Source organism: Symphalangus syndactylus, chromosome 11, assembly GCF_028878055.3.
Source record: "Symphalangus syndactylus isolate Jambi chromosome 11, NHGRI_mSymSyn1-v2.1_pri, whole genome shotgun sequence".
Lineage (NCBI taxonomy): Eukaryota > Metazoa > Chordata > Mammalia > Primates > Hylobatidae > Symphalangus > Symphalangus syndactylus.
Window position 1 is genome coordinate 58,682,687 of NC_072433.2, and position 14,662 is coordinate 58,697,348.

General features: G+C 44.6%; 1 long non-coding RNA gene across 2 annotated transcripts; it reads left to right on the forward strand.

Annotated features, from left to right (window-relative positions):
• The first annotated feature begins 3,956 nt into the window (after positions 1–3,956).
• On the forward strand, positions 3,957–12,353 carry LOC129492727 (uncharacterized). 2 transcript variants are annotated; one of them, XR_008660938.2, is made up of 4 exons: positions 3,957–4,229; positions 9,032–9,168; positions 10,000–10,149; positions 12,130–12,353. It is a non-coding gene; the product is annotated as an uncharacterized lncRNA (long non-coding RNA). The 2 variants fall into 2 exon arrangements; XR_008660937.2 differs by lacking the exon at positions 9,032–9,168 and having other exon boundaries at positions 3,960–4,229; positions 12,130–12,352.
• The last annotated feature ends 2,309 nt before the right edge of the window (positions 12,354–14,662 follow it).

Here is a 14,662-nt window from a genome sequence, read left to right on the forward strand (position 1 = left end):
CGGGAGGCGGAGGTTGCAGTGAGCCCATATGGCGCCACTGCATTCCATCCTGAGCGACAGAGCGAGACTTCGTCTCAAAATAAATAAATAAGTAAATAAATAAATAAAAGAAAGAAAGAAAAGAAATGTGGTGAGGGAAGTAGTGAGTGGAAAAGTAATACAATAGGAAGCCATGTAGTAGTGATCATAAATGAACTAGAGCTACCAGGTAGCAGCATCAATGGCTGAATCTCAGAAACACGATGTTCAGTGAAAGAAGGAAGTCTAACAACACTTTTGTAAAGTTCAAACCAAGTAAAAATAATGTTGTTTAGAGAAACATACATATATGGTAAAATACTGTACAGAAAAGGCAAGACATGAGAAAAAAAAAAGAATCAGGATATTGATGATCTTTAGGGAGCCGGGAGGGTGGCACACAAGAGGGGAGGGAGAGGCAGGGAAGGAGCACATAGACACATCCTCAGTTTCTCACATGGGAGTGGGTTCATGTGTGTCTGTTTCATTGTGAGGCATATTCAAGATGTTCTGGATTTATTGTGTACTAAATCGAGTACAAAATATATGTATAAATTCAAGATGTACTGGGGAAGTCTCCTGGTTTCTTGCTGGTCATGAAATTTTATAGCTATAATTAATTCAGGGCAGAACAACTAACAGAATCCTCAGTGTTGGGGCGATGGGCAGAGAATCCAGCCAGAGGCAACACTTGTAAGTTGTATATGTATAATAATGTTTAATATACATTATAAATTAAAAATGTGTTTGTATATTCCATTTTGTTATCTGTCAGTTGTTGGAACAGGGAACAGATATACTTTAAGAACTTTGAATTCCACTCATTTTTTTAAAAGGAAAATAAACAACAGAAACCCAGAATACACACCTTGGAGTGTGGTCAAATATCAAATGCTAGCTCGGTATTCTAATGGAGGCACAAGATCTCATTGATAGCCACAGTAGAAATGACAAGAGGGGAATGGCTAAGGGTGGAGAGCTTTGCCAGGGGGAGTGCTGATGGGATGAAATACACCATTTTCTTGGAGTGGTCCTTTGCCAAAAGGGTAATACAAACTATTGCACAAGCATTGTCTCCTAGCTTAGCAGTGTCCACATTCCATGGGTGTTAGTGGACAGTAAGTGTTAACAGCAAGTACTCTACGGTGTTAATCCCATAGGTCTGGACAGTGAGACTGAGGGTGACTGGAAGAAGGCGGAGACAGATGGGTTTATACACTTTGGTTGTTGGATAAGGCTTTGATTCAAAATAGCTAGTGATTCAGAGGAATTTGGTCATCTCAAAGTCTTCTTCCAGCCGACCTCCAGGACCAGCTCATTCCATGTAAGTTCCTGGTTGAGGGTCTGAAAGTTTATGACAGAGTGGAGTCCAGAGATTGCAAGCTTAGCCATCTCAGGCTAAATGATACCTTAATGCATGAGACAATGCTGGGGTAGTCTTTGAGCCATATCCCAGCCAGAGAAAGTTCACTGCCAACTAGACTGCATCTTTTGACAAAGTCAAGAGAAGAGTCGTGGAAGTGTAAAAGTTCTTGGACATTAATATTATGGGCCAAAAGTTAGGCATTCACCATGGAATCTCTCCCCAAAAGGCTACAATGGACAATTGTTTCTTTGGCTCTCCAGTATCTCTTTCTTCTATAAAAAAAATAGCTAGAGTGGGCTGGGCACGGTGGCTCACACGTGTAATCCCAGCACTTTGGGAGGCCGAGGCGCGTGGATCACCTGAAGTCAAGAGTTTGAGACCAGCCTGGCCAACATGGTGAAACCTCGTCTCTACTAAAAATACAAAAATTAGCCGGGCATGGTGGCAGACGCCTATAATCCCAGCTACTCGGGAGGTTGAGGCGGGAGAATCACTTGAACCCGGGAGGTGGAGGTTGCAGTGAGCTGAGATCACCCCATTGCACTCCAGCTTAGGGGACAGGCGTGAAACTGTGTCTCAAAAAATAAACAAAAAGCCGGCGTGGTGGCTCACGCCTGTAATCCCAGCACTTTGGGAGGCCGGGGCAGGTGGATCACCTGAGGTCAGGAGTTCGAGACCAGCCTCACCAACATGGTGAAACCCCGTCTCTACTAAAAATGCAAAAATTAGCCAGGCGTGATGGTGCATGCCTGTAATCCCAGCTACTTGGGAGGCTGAGGCAGGAGAATCACCTGAACCCTGAAGGCGAGGGTTGCGGTGAGCAGAGATTGCACCATTGTACTCCAGCCTGGGCAACAAGAGTGAAACTCTGTCTCGAAAAAAAAGAAAAAAAAAAAAAGCTAGAGCTTCTTATGGAAAACTAAGCCTCTCTCCTTTCAGTCCACGTGATCAAGAGAGGCTCCTCGGCTGGGCGCAGTGGCTCACACCTGTAATCCCAGCACTTTGGGAGGCCGAGGCAGGTGGATCACGAGGTCAGGAGTTCGAGACCAGCTTGGCCAACATGGTGAAACTCCATCTCTACTAAAAATACAAAAAATAGCCCGGCATGTGGTGCATGCCTGTAGTGCCAGCTACTCGGGAGGCTGAGGCAGAAGAATCGCTTGAACCCAGGAGGCGGAGGTTGCAGTAAGCTGAGATTGTGCCACTGCACTCCAACCTGGGTGACAAGAGCGAAACTCTGTCCTGAAAAAAAAAAAAGAAAGGCGAGGCTCCTTGCCTGACTCTAGGGGTGGAAACTTGCCAAGGTCTGGCCAGTTGGCACCCAAAATCACCTTGTCATGCTTCAGAGGGTGGTGGGGATTGGGGGAAGGGCTAACCAGGTTGTTCCAATCAGAATGAATCCCAGGAGTTGAATGGAAGTTGCTCAGTTTATTAGCAGAGCTCTCTTTTTTGCCACACTTGAACTTGGGAGGTGCCATCAGGCATGGGCTGTATGTCTGCCACATGGTCTCTGAGGCTCCCACCTGGAGGCAGCAGCAACACAACATCCTAACCGGTGGGTGCTTGAGTTCCACTCACTGATGTTCGGGTTAGAACTTTTTGGTCACTGCGTCTAGCCTTGTGACCATCACTAGCTGCTTGGGACAGCCGTAGAGCCACTGTTAGGAAAGTGTGCCCCCAGCACAGTCCTGGAAACAATCCTTTGTGTTTATGGCAAGGAAGGAGACCATCACCCATCACCCCAGGAAGATTTAGGAATGGCTCCCTGCCTGTGTCCTAACAGTAATTGTTCAAGCAAGGATAGTGATGTTTCCTGTGGCACTGTTGCCCTGCTGCTGCTCTCTGTTCTCCTGACCCCTAAGAAATGCACATCCCTGGCAGTCAGTGGCCTAGTCACTGATGATGAAAAAAATAAAATGGACAGGGAAGGGCATTTGTTGTTTAACTTCTCTCTCGATGGAAAACCCCAAACCGACAACCCTGGGCTTTGCTTCGCCGTGTTGCTTGCATTCGGTCAAGGGGCTCAATGGCCCCAGCTGGACCCTAAACAAAATGAACTTACCGGGAGTGGACCCCAGCACTGGGGAGATTGCCTGGCACTCCCGTGGGGAGGAGGATGGCCACCCACGGGGCATGCTGCTGGTCTCTCTTTCCCCATAACTTCCCTGAAGATCCACACCTCGAGTGATCTGTTGGAGACAAAAACCACGTGACTTGGAATTTGGAAGAGTGGAGGGAACCCTTAAAATACATGGGAATCCCACTAAATTTCAATGTGGTAAATATTTGACTATTATAGTTTTGGCTAATATGTTCTGCCTGTTTCAAGGACCTCTCAGCCACCATCTGCCAGAGAGCAGGTGGATGGCGTCGCTGAACCTGAGGTACCAAGGGCTGGTGCAAAGTCACGCAGAGGCCACTTTGCTCTGCGCCCTGGTCCTCGAGATCTTTGCCAGATCGGGCTCGTCTGGGCTCGGCTCCGATCGGTCCAGCTCGGCTCGGCTCGGCTGGCCTCGACCCCGAACGGTCGGCCCAGAGGGCCGGTGGACGGCGCGCCGGAAGTGACGCGAGAGAGCGAGGTCAATGGCCCGGGTAGCTACAACAACTGTCGCCGCCGCTGGTCGCCTCAGCTGTGAAGCCTTGTAGGAGCCGTCTGGGTAGGGCGACGCCCCGCGGGCTGCCGCCGCCGCTGCCGTGAAGAAGCAGTTCAACGTCATTAGCAGGTGGCCAACCTGACCATGGGCGGGTCGGCTCCGGACCGGAACACGGCCCAGCCCGAGGCTGTCTGGGCTCAACAGCCACTTTTTCCAGAGAGAAGCTACAACAGCTTGATAAGTTTGGAAAGGTCATTCTTAGATAAGACTTGGGATTTATCTGAAGGTTGTTATTATTTGTTGTAATTCTCAGAACAGCTAACACTCCATGAACCCTCACTAGGTGCCACGAAACACGTTAAATAAAGTACATAAGATGGTGTTCCTAAACAACCACTATGGTGGTGGTATCATTATTATTATTATTATTTTATGGTTATGATTATTCCCATTTCACAGTGGAGGAAATGTTGCTTAGTAAGGTGCACCTGTGAACATCTAGGCCAGGGATTCAGAGTCTGATTTGACTCTAGAACCATTTCTTTCTTTTTCTTTTTCTTTTTCTTCGAGACGGAGACTTTCTCTGTTACCCAGGCTGGAGTGCAGTGGTGCTTACTCGGCTCACTGCAACCACCGCCTCCCGGGTTGTAGTGATTCTCCTGCCTCAGCCTCCTGAGTAGCTGGGATTACAGGCACGTGCCACCACGCCTGGCTAATTTTTGTATTTTTAGTAGAGATAGAGTTTCACTATGTTGCCTAGGCTGGTCTGCAACTCCTGACTCAGGCAGCCTGCCTCAGCCTCCCAAAGTTTTAGGATTACAGTCGTGAGCCACAGCGCCCAGCCTCCAGAGTCATTTCTTATCACTCTGTTTCTTATCACTGAGTTTATTCTGCCTGAGGGCAAGAGAGTAAAGTCAATTTAAATCGTGCACATCTGAGCTCCTTCCGGGCAGCCCTAGAATCAGGGCATTTATGGCCTAGGGCACAGGGACCCCGGAGACTACGGTGCTGCAGTGCATTAAGGCTGCTACCCTTCCGATCTGTCCCACTGCTCACTCCGCGACCTGCCAGCTGCTGCTACCCGAGTCTTCTCCTTGCAGTGGTCCTCAATGCTTGCTGCACTTGGGAATCTCCTGAGGAGCTTTAAAGAAAAAAAAATGTGAGGCCCCAGCCCCAGAGGTTCTGATTCATTTGTTCTGAGTTGGGGTCCAGGCATCCGTATTATTGGGTTTTTTTGACAACTTTATGAGATATATTTTACAGGTCATAAAATTGCCCATTTTTCCTTTTTACTTGACAGGTAATACTCGTACATATTTATGGGATACAGAGTAATATTTTGATACATGTTCACAATGTGTAATGATCAAATCAGGGTAATTATCATGTCCATCACCTGAACATTTATCATATCTTTGTGTTGTGGACAATGAAAATCCTCTTCTAGTTTTTTGAAAATATACACTAAATTGTTGCTAACCCTATTCATCCTACAGTGCTACAGAACATTAGAACTTATTCCTCCCATCTAGCTGTGACTTTCCCCATCCTCTCCTCCACCCTACCCTTCCCAGCCTCCAATAACCACAATTCTACTGCACTTCTAGGAGCTTTGTTGTTTTTAGCTCTCACGTATGAATGAGAACATGGGGTATACATCTTTCTGTGCCTGACCTATTTCAAAAATTTTCCCATTTTAAGTGTACAAAATGATTCTTAGTAAATTTACAGAGTTATATAACCAGCACCACTATCCAATTGTGGAATATTTTCATCACCTCAAGAAGGCAAGAGCCCTCTTGCCCCTTCTAAAGTTAATCCGTGTTCCTAACCCTCCAGCTTCATGGCCAACCACTCATCTACTTTCTGCCTCTATAGATTCTGCCTCTATCGAGTCCTGTTTTCTGGCCATTTCATGTAAGTGGCATCACTTGTATTATTTTCAGAGGCCCCACGATTGTCGTATGTAGCTCTGGTTAAGAACCACCGTTACCTCCTAGATCTTTTTTCACTAATTTTCTGAGTGGCTCAGAAAACTCAATAGGCCCCTGCCAGGGCTGTCTCTTAGATAATCTGTGAGCTAAATGAGTCCTTGTAAGTTGGACTGAGAACTTAATGATCATTTACAACCTGTTTTTATGGGGATGAGCTTGTCAAAGTCTAAATGTGCTGACCTAGTTTGGAAGGGAGCCTGCACAACCTGTCTTCAGACGCTGTGCGCCTCCCCAGCAGCCATCAGTCACAGCACTGAGTCAGGGCCCAGGTGTGGAGGGAGCCCCCCCCAACCCTGTGTGGCTTGGCCTTGGGCACTTTTGCTTTAGATTTTCTGTGTGGCTTTTCAGCTCCTCCTAGCCCCTGGCTGCCTCACCAGAGCAGTAAACCGGACGACTCCTGAGCTCCCTTCCCTTAGGCAGTAGCTCTATGTGGATGTACTGTCTGCATCACAGTATTTTACAAAATTTTCTCACATACTTTTGCCTACTTAAATACATTTGATATCTCAAACTCAGCTGCCTCCAGGTCCAAGCAGGTACCATGAGTGACTGGAGCAGGCTGGGGAATGAGGCACTTGGAATTTCTGGGAGGCCACTGAGCTGGTTGGTGGTGGAGAAGCAGTTTCTTTCAGACTTTGCCACAAGCAGGAATATTTGCTGGAGCTTTGAGACAGTCCACATGGTTAGAGCAGGGATAGCAAATAGATTCCATTTCATGTGCCAGAGGGGAAGAAGCCAACCCACCGAACAAAACGCCACGTGGATAAGTTTACATGTGCAGGAAAACGATAAACCTCAATTCAATTTAGGGTAAACTGTAACTGTTCATCTTAGTCACTGGAATTCAAATAATATTATCAAGATTAAGATTGAGAAGGGTATTGTTATTGTTGTTTAAAGTAAAAAATAAATGTTATTACCATGTCTTAGAGAAGTTGTAAATATGTGGGCAAAATACTATCATTTGGGGAAATAATTCAGAGTATAGAACTATTAGACCTATTTTTCCCACACCATTGCCAAAATATTTTCTGTTGAATCATTTCCCCCTGATAAGTATCCTTTTTCTTTTCAGTATTATGCATGGGAACAATTTTTTCCCAATACCATCCCTTTAGAGTTCTTGAACTCTCTTACGACTTTTAAACTGCTTTGTGGCAAGTATAACAATGTTTTTTTAAGTTTCAGAGGGTCCTTTATTATTTTATTTTATTTTTGAGACAGAGTCTCGCTCTGTCACCCAGGCTGGAATGCAGTGGTGCAATCTCGACTCACTGTCACCTCCACCTCCCAGGTTCAAGTGATTCTCCTGCCTCAGCCTCCCGAGTAGCTGGGACTACAGGCACACGCCACCACGCCCAGCTAATTTTTGTATTTTTAGTAGAGATGGGGTTTCACCATATTGGCCATGCTGGTCTTGAACTCCTGATCTCATGATCCACCTGCCTCGGCCTCCCAAAGTGCGGGGATTACAGGCATGAGCCACCACGCCTGGCTGGGTCCTTTATTTTTAAAATCCAATTAGGTAGATTATAGATTCATCCCCAGAAATGTAAGAAGACAGCTAATCTAATGAGATAAAACAGTTAAAAACTCATTCAGTAGTCCTCCAGCTCACTATGAAATCAAATTATTGCATCCAAACTGGGCTCAGAGGCTCAGGTGGATTTTGTAAATACTTGTAATGGGAAGTGACAGTGTTGCACAAAATCAGATTCCCAGCAGAATGAAATCCACTGCCTGGCCCTGGGTGGGCTCCGTAATTTCACTGTGAATACAAATCACATTGCATGCAGTAATGTTTATGTTGTTGCCCTACATACAATATTCAGATTCCTTAGTAGATTAGTCATAACCTGTCTAATTTCTCAAAAATGCATTCAGATATTTCCTGGTAACTAGCATTGAAAATGAGTTCATTAAAAATTCTCTCCATGCTTCGTTTCGTTTTTTCATTTTAATTGACGTATCAGTCAGTGTGCAAGTGTAAAAGCCAGCAGAACAGTGATCTCTCATGTGAATTTGTAAACCGAAAACCAACAGCCCTGTGAGCCCAGGGGCAGTGGGAGCCATTGATGTTTGATGTTAGTGTTGGCACCTCGGCCACATATTTGCCATCCTTGGGTGGGGGGTGCCCTTGGTGGTAGAAAGATGAGCCCCTGCTCTCAAGGCCCCAGAATGGCTGAAAGGATTGAAAAGGAGCAATTTGGCAAAGTCTTGAAAAGCCAGCATCTCTCAACCTCTGAAATGCAAGTTGAGAAAGCGCAGAAATCCCCCTTCTGAGTAAGAAGAATTTGGATTTGGGAAGTGATTAAAAAGGATTGAAGTTTCATAGGAAAATGGACTTCACTTGTACATAGATCAGGGGTCAGCAAAGTCTGGTGTGGGGGTGAAATCTGGCAGCTGCAGGCTCAGAATAGTTTTCGCATTTCATTTATTTAGAGACCGTGGTCTTGCTGTCACTCAGGCTGCAGTGTAGTGGCAGGATCTTTGCTCATTGCAACCTCTGCCTCCTGTGCTCAAATGATCCTCCCACTTCAGCCTCCCGAGCACCTGGTACTACAGGAATGCACCACCAAGCCAGGTGAATTTTTATCTTTTTTGTAGATCTGGGGTCTGTGTTGCCTAGGCTGGTCTCAAACCCCCAGGCTCAAGTGATCTTCCTGCCTCAGTTTCCCACAGTGCTGGGATTACAAGCGTGAGCCAACGTGCCTGGCCCCAACTGCTGTTTGAAAAATACTGAGTATATCCTACTTCCAAAGCACCTCTCCTTCTCCTCCTCTCAGATGCCACCCCCTTGAGCTCAGGCTCTTATCTGGAGCTCACCTTACCTGGCCATCTCCTGTGGCCGCCTAACTTTTCACCTTCATCTATCATTCCTCAGTATTCTTCATGCTGAGACCAGAGTAATTTGAAAAACACGTTTATGGCCATATTTGCTCCAATTTTAAATTCTTACACACATGATTGCTCTTAGGTGCCTAGTGCTTGGTTCATAGAATATGATCATAAGCGTATGACTGGAGAAATAATTACAGATACTCTGTGTTTTTCCCCAGGATGAAGATCTTCTCCCAAGTAAATCTGTTGAGTTCGACTGGGCACCGTGACCCACACCTGTAAACCCAGCATTTTGGGAGGCCAAGGCGGGCAGATCAGTTGAGGCCAGGAGTACAAGACCACCCTGGCCAACATGGTGAAATCCTGTCTCTACTAAAAATACAAAAACTAGCCCGGCATGGTGGCATGCATCTGTAATCACAGCTACTCAGGAAGCTGAGGCAGGAAAATCGCTTGAACCAGGGAAGTGGAGGTTGCAGTGAGCCATGATCACACCACTGCACTCCAGCCTGGGCGACAGAGTGATATTGACAGAGTGTCAATAATTAAATAAATAAATAAATAAGTTGAGGTAGACTTTTGAATGATCATCATGAGAAAGCTACACAATATTAAGTAAGTGTGGTTTGGCCAGAAGAAAAAGAACCAGGTAGAATTCACACCCAGCTCTCAGTAGATGGCAGATTTCACTTTAGGGAGCTGCCTTCCTTTGACTCCCTCCCCACTTGCTTTCTTGACCTGGGATCCTCACTCCAGCATGTCGTGCAGTCTTCAGAATGCAATATCCTTTTCCTTACGACTCTTCTAGCAATTAATGTAATTTGCCTTAATTAACGTATCTGAATTTAAAAAATGACCTCATAATTTCATAATCTGAATTTTTATGTGTCTTTCTTGATCCCCAGGGCATAGAGAAGGTTACCTGGCCCAGAGTAGACGTGCAGTAAATGGTTTTTGTATGTGTGAATGAATGGAAGACTGAAGTTAGTTATTATAGATGAGATATTATGGGGGCCATTCTGAGTCTAGTATTCAAGGAGTTTGCAAAGTTGCAGATGACAAGTTTGCTAATGTGTGCTGAGAGCTGTCGTGCCTAGTAGCATGTTAAGTGGTTTGCTTGGATTGTTTCATTCAGTCCTCACAGCGGACTCATGAATTAAGTGTTGTTATTATCACGTTTTTGCAGATGAGGAAACTGAGGCTCAAAGAAGATAATGTGTCCAAGGTCACCTCGCTAGGAAAGAGTGGAGCTGAGATTTCAACTGTGACTTTAAGCCCAAGTTCAAGGCTTCTTACTAGTTTTAACTACATTCCCATACCCCTTTTAATCAATCATGTAAATAAAATCTTAATTCTTTTAAAAAATTAATATGTTTCAGCTTGTCCTGTAGAGAAGACTAACACAAATGGGAAATATTTGTCAAGCTTTATTTTTTTCTAGTTTGTCTTATGAAATTAAGTTTTTCAGCCTTTCCCAATATAAAGCTATATTTTTATATTAAATAGGCTTTTTATTTATTTTTTTGAGACGGAGTTTCGCTCTTGTTGCCCAGGCTGGAGTGCAATGGTGCGATCTCAGCTCACTGCAACCTCTGCCTCCCAGGTTCAATCGATTCTCCTGTCTCAGCCTCCCAAGTAGCTGGGATTACAGGTGCGCACCACCACGCCCGGCTAATTTTGGTATTTTTAGTAGAGACAGGGTTTCATAATATTGGTCAGGCTGGTCTCAAGCTCCTGACCTCAGGTGATCCACCCATCTCAGCCTCCCAAAGTGCTGGGATTATAGGTGTAAGCCACGCACCCGGCCTTAAAAATGCTTTTTAAATGAAAAGTGGCAATTCTGATGCTCAGGGAACTGCAGAGTACTACTAGCTGGTTAGAACTCTGAGAGAAGTAAGAGTAAAAATGGGTGCTAAGTGCTACACATTTCCTGGGGTGCAAAGTGTGTTAATGTTTGGCTATGGTTGCTGGGATATCGATGCATATCTGATTTCTGGTGGTGGGGGGGTTGCATATTCTGGATTGGGGGAGTTATCACATAAATGTTACTGAACTTTAGCTTTGTTGCAGAGTCAGTTCTTTTGGTTATCTGTGACAAATAACAGGTATCTTTAGAAGTTTGTTTGATTGAAAACAAGCAACAAAACTAGAGATGACCCCAAAAGTCTTTGAAAAATTCCCATTAGCCTGTCTTAGTTATTTCTCTTTTTTTTTTTTTTTTTTTTTTTTTTTGAGATGGAGTCTCACTCTGTCACCCAGGCTGGAGTGCAATGGTGTGATCACTGCTCACTGCAACCTCTGCCTCCCGGGTTCAAGCAACTCTCCTGCCTCAGCCTCCTGAGTAGCTGGGATTATAGGCGTGTGCCACCAAGCCCGGCTAATTTTTGTATTTTTTAGTAGAGGCAGGGTGTCACCATGTTGTTCATGCTGGTCTTGAACTCCTGACCTTGTGATCCACCCACCTTGGCCTCCCAAAGTGCTGGGATTACAGACATGAGATACCGCGCCCAGCCAAGTCTTAGTTATTTCTACATGTAAGTATTTCATAATCTGTTTGTGATTTGGACATCAAATGCTGAGCATAATGCTTCGCTGACCTCACCTGAGACCTGCATCCACTGAATTTTTACTGTATGTGCTTAGGGCCAAATGTAATTAAAGTCTTGTTTATTTACTTTTTTTTTTTTTTTTTTGTAAATAAGGTCTCCTGTTACTCAAGCTGGAGTGCAGTGGCAGGTTCATAGCTCCTTGTAGCCTCAAATGTAGCCTTCCCAGTAGCTAGTGAAGGCCTTTTTAGAGGGGCTCTTGCTTTGAACAGTAGCAAATATATATTTGCCATTTTTGTAGTGAGTGTCTGCATTTGTGCAGTAAATGAGCTCATGAGTAAACTGAGGAGTACATGGACTCATCTCCTCCTCTTTCTTTTCTTTTTTTTTTTTGGTTCAACATATTTCTGTTGAACAAATATACATACACACTGAACAGCTATATCCTGTAGTTCAGTATATTTCTGTTGAATGAATGAGTCTCTACCACTTGTTTATAAATATAAACGTTTATGTAATTTTAATAAACAGTGAATAATTTATACATGTTTTGTAACTTGCTCTTTTCATGTCAGCCTATATAGATCTGCATCGTTATTTATAATTGCTTTATTGTACTCCTTTGCATGGAAATTCCCCTCTATTTAATCTATTTAATCTTAATAGAGGGGAAATTCCCCTCTATTTAATCTGTTCCCTACTGATAATCATTTAGATTTCTGCCTTTTTATGTTTTTGTTTTTGTTTTTTTTTTTTTTCTTTTGAAACAGGGTCTCACTCTGTTGCCCAGGCTGGAGTACGGAGACACGATCACAGCTCACTGCAGCCTCAGACTCCTGGGCTTAAGTTGCCCAGGCTGGTCTTGAACGGAGCTCAAGCAATCTGCCCACCTCAGCCTCCCAAAGTGCTGAGATTACAGGTGTGAGCCACTGTGCCCAGCCTATGTTTTTATATTAAACAGTGTTATAGCAAATACAAGTATATGTGCATGTTTGCAGGAATTGCTAGTGCAGAGTTTCCACGTTATGAATAGCTACTGCCAGGCTTTTCAAGTCCTTTTTTTTTTTTTTTCTTTTTTTTACCAATTTACAGTTTCACTGAATTGGGTGAGGAGTTTCCTTCCCTGCACCCTCTGTCTCACTTTGTTTTGTGCTGCTGTAACAGAATATCTGACACTGGGTAATTTCTAAAGAACAGAGGTTTATTTCTTACAGTTCTCAAGGCTGGGAAGTCCAAGGTCAAGGGGCCCACATCTGGTGAAGGCCTTCTTGCTGCATCATCCCATGGTGGAAGGTGGAAGGGCAAGAGGGCATGCTTGCCTGCAGGAGAGGAAGAGCGGGGAAGGGGCCTGTTCCTTTTATCAGGAACCCCTCCTGCAATAGCAAACCTTTTCATGAGGGAAGGGCCCCATGACCCATGCCCTCTTAAAAATCCGCCCCCTCAACACTGTTGGATGGGGAATGAAGTTTCCAACACATGAACTTTGGGGAACACAGTCAAACCATAGCATTCTGCTCCAGCCCCCCAAATTCATGTCCTCTCACATGCAGAGTACATTCATTGCATCCCAACAGGTTTAATGTCTTCATTTGTTCCAGCACCAAGTCAGGAGTCCAGAGTCTTATCTGAATCAGATACAGGTGAGACTCAGGACAAGATTTCTCCTAAGGCAGATTCCTCTCCACCAGTGGGCCTGAGAAATTAATGTGCTTCCAAAATATGATGGTGGGTCAGGCATAGGACAGCAATTCCCATTCCAAAGGGATTCGTTTCCTGTTGTTGCTATAACAAATCACCACAAACTTAGTGGCTTGAACAATGCAAATGGATTATCTCACATTTCCGGAGATCAGAAGTTCGAACCAGATGTGCCTGCACTATAATCAAGGTGGCAGCAGGGCTGAATGCCTTCCTGGACACATGAGGGAGCATCTGCCTCCTCACCTTTTCTAGCTTCTTGGGTCTGCCCGTGTTCCTTGGCCTCTTCCTGCATTTGTCAAAGCCAGCAGCATTTATGCTGTGCCTTTCTTCCATAGTTGTGTCTTCACTGACTTCTGGGCAACTGTGAAGGACCTCTGTGATTACACTGTGGATAATCCAGGCTAATCTCCCTTTATGCTGATTAGCAACTTTCATTCCATCTCCAACCTTAATTCCCGTTTGCTATGTAATCTAACACATTCGCAGGTTCTGGAGATTCCGAAATGGACATGACTGGGGAGGGGAGAGCATTTTTCTGCCTACTCTAGATCCAAATGTCAACCCAAGGCTGAGCAGCCCTGATTTCAAAGGACATATGCACACATTACACATATCCACACGTACATGCATTACACACATACCTGTACACATTTAGACAGACATGTGGGGCATCTTTACAGGTCAGAACACAAATATACACCTCTACCTCCTTTTTATGGCTGCACAGTAACCCATTCTGTGGATATACCATGTTCTACTTAACACCTTAATCTTAACTGCGCAAAAGTAAGGCAGCACCACCAAACCTCCAGCCTCATACAAATCTAATTGAACTGTGGACTGAAGATAGCTAAAGACTGTCAAACTTCCACATCACATACGGTTCCTCCAAGGCTGTAGGGATCTACTTGAGCCTTCATAATAGCCAACAACAGTAGCAGCTACATTTGCTGGGTGCTTTCTCTGCCCCAGACACTGGGTTGACACCTACATCTATCCTAATTCTCAAACCAGGCAAATCAGATAGGATCCACTATTACTCCCATTTTACATATAAGGAAAGTGAAACTCCAAGAGGTAACTTGCCCAGGACCCCAGCACTAATAAGTGGGATTGTGGGATTCAAACCCAGAGGGCTTGACTAGCCAGCCCTAGACTTAGTTTATCTAAACCAGGTGTCAGCAGACTACACCCGAAGGCTCAATCCAGCTCACTGCCCATTTTTTATGGCCAGAAAGTTCAGAAGAGTGGTTATTTTTAAATGACTAGAAAAAACCCCAAAAGAATAATAATATTCGGTAACACGTGAAAATTATATGAAATTCAAATTTCAGTGTATATGAAAGTTTTATTGGAACACAGCTAGGCTCATGTGTTTCTGTGCTATGGCGGCTTTCAGGCTACAACAGCAGAGTTGAGTTGTTGTGATAGACACTGCCGTGTGACCTGCAGAGCTCAAAACTGACTCTCTGGCCATTTATCGTTTCCCCAGTCACAGGGAATCTGGTCCTCAATCTTTCTGACTGCTTCACACTGAGAAGGGGCATTGTGGGATAATGACAAAGAATGAAAACGTCATGCCTATAGCTGAAGTACTCACAA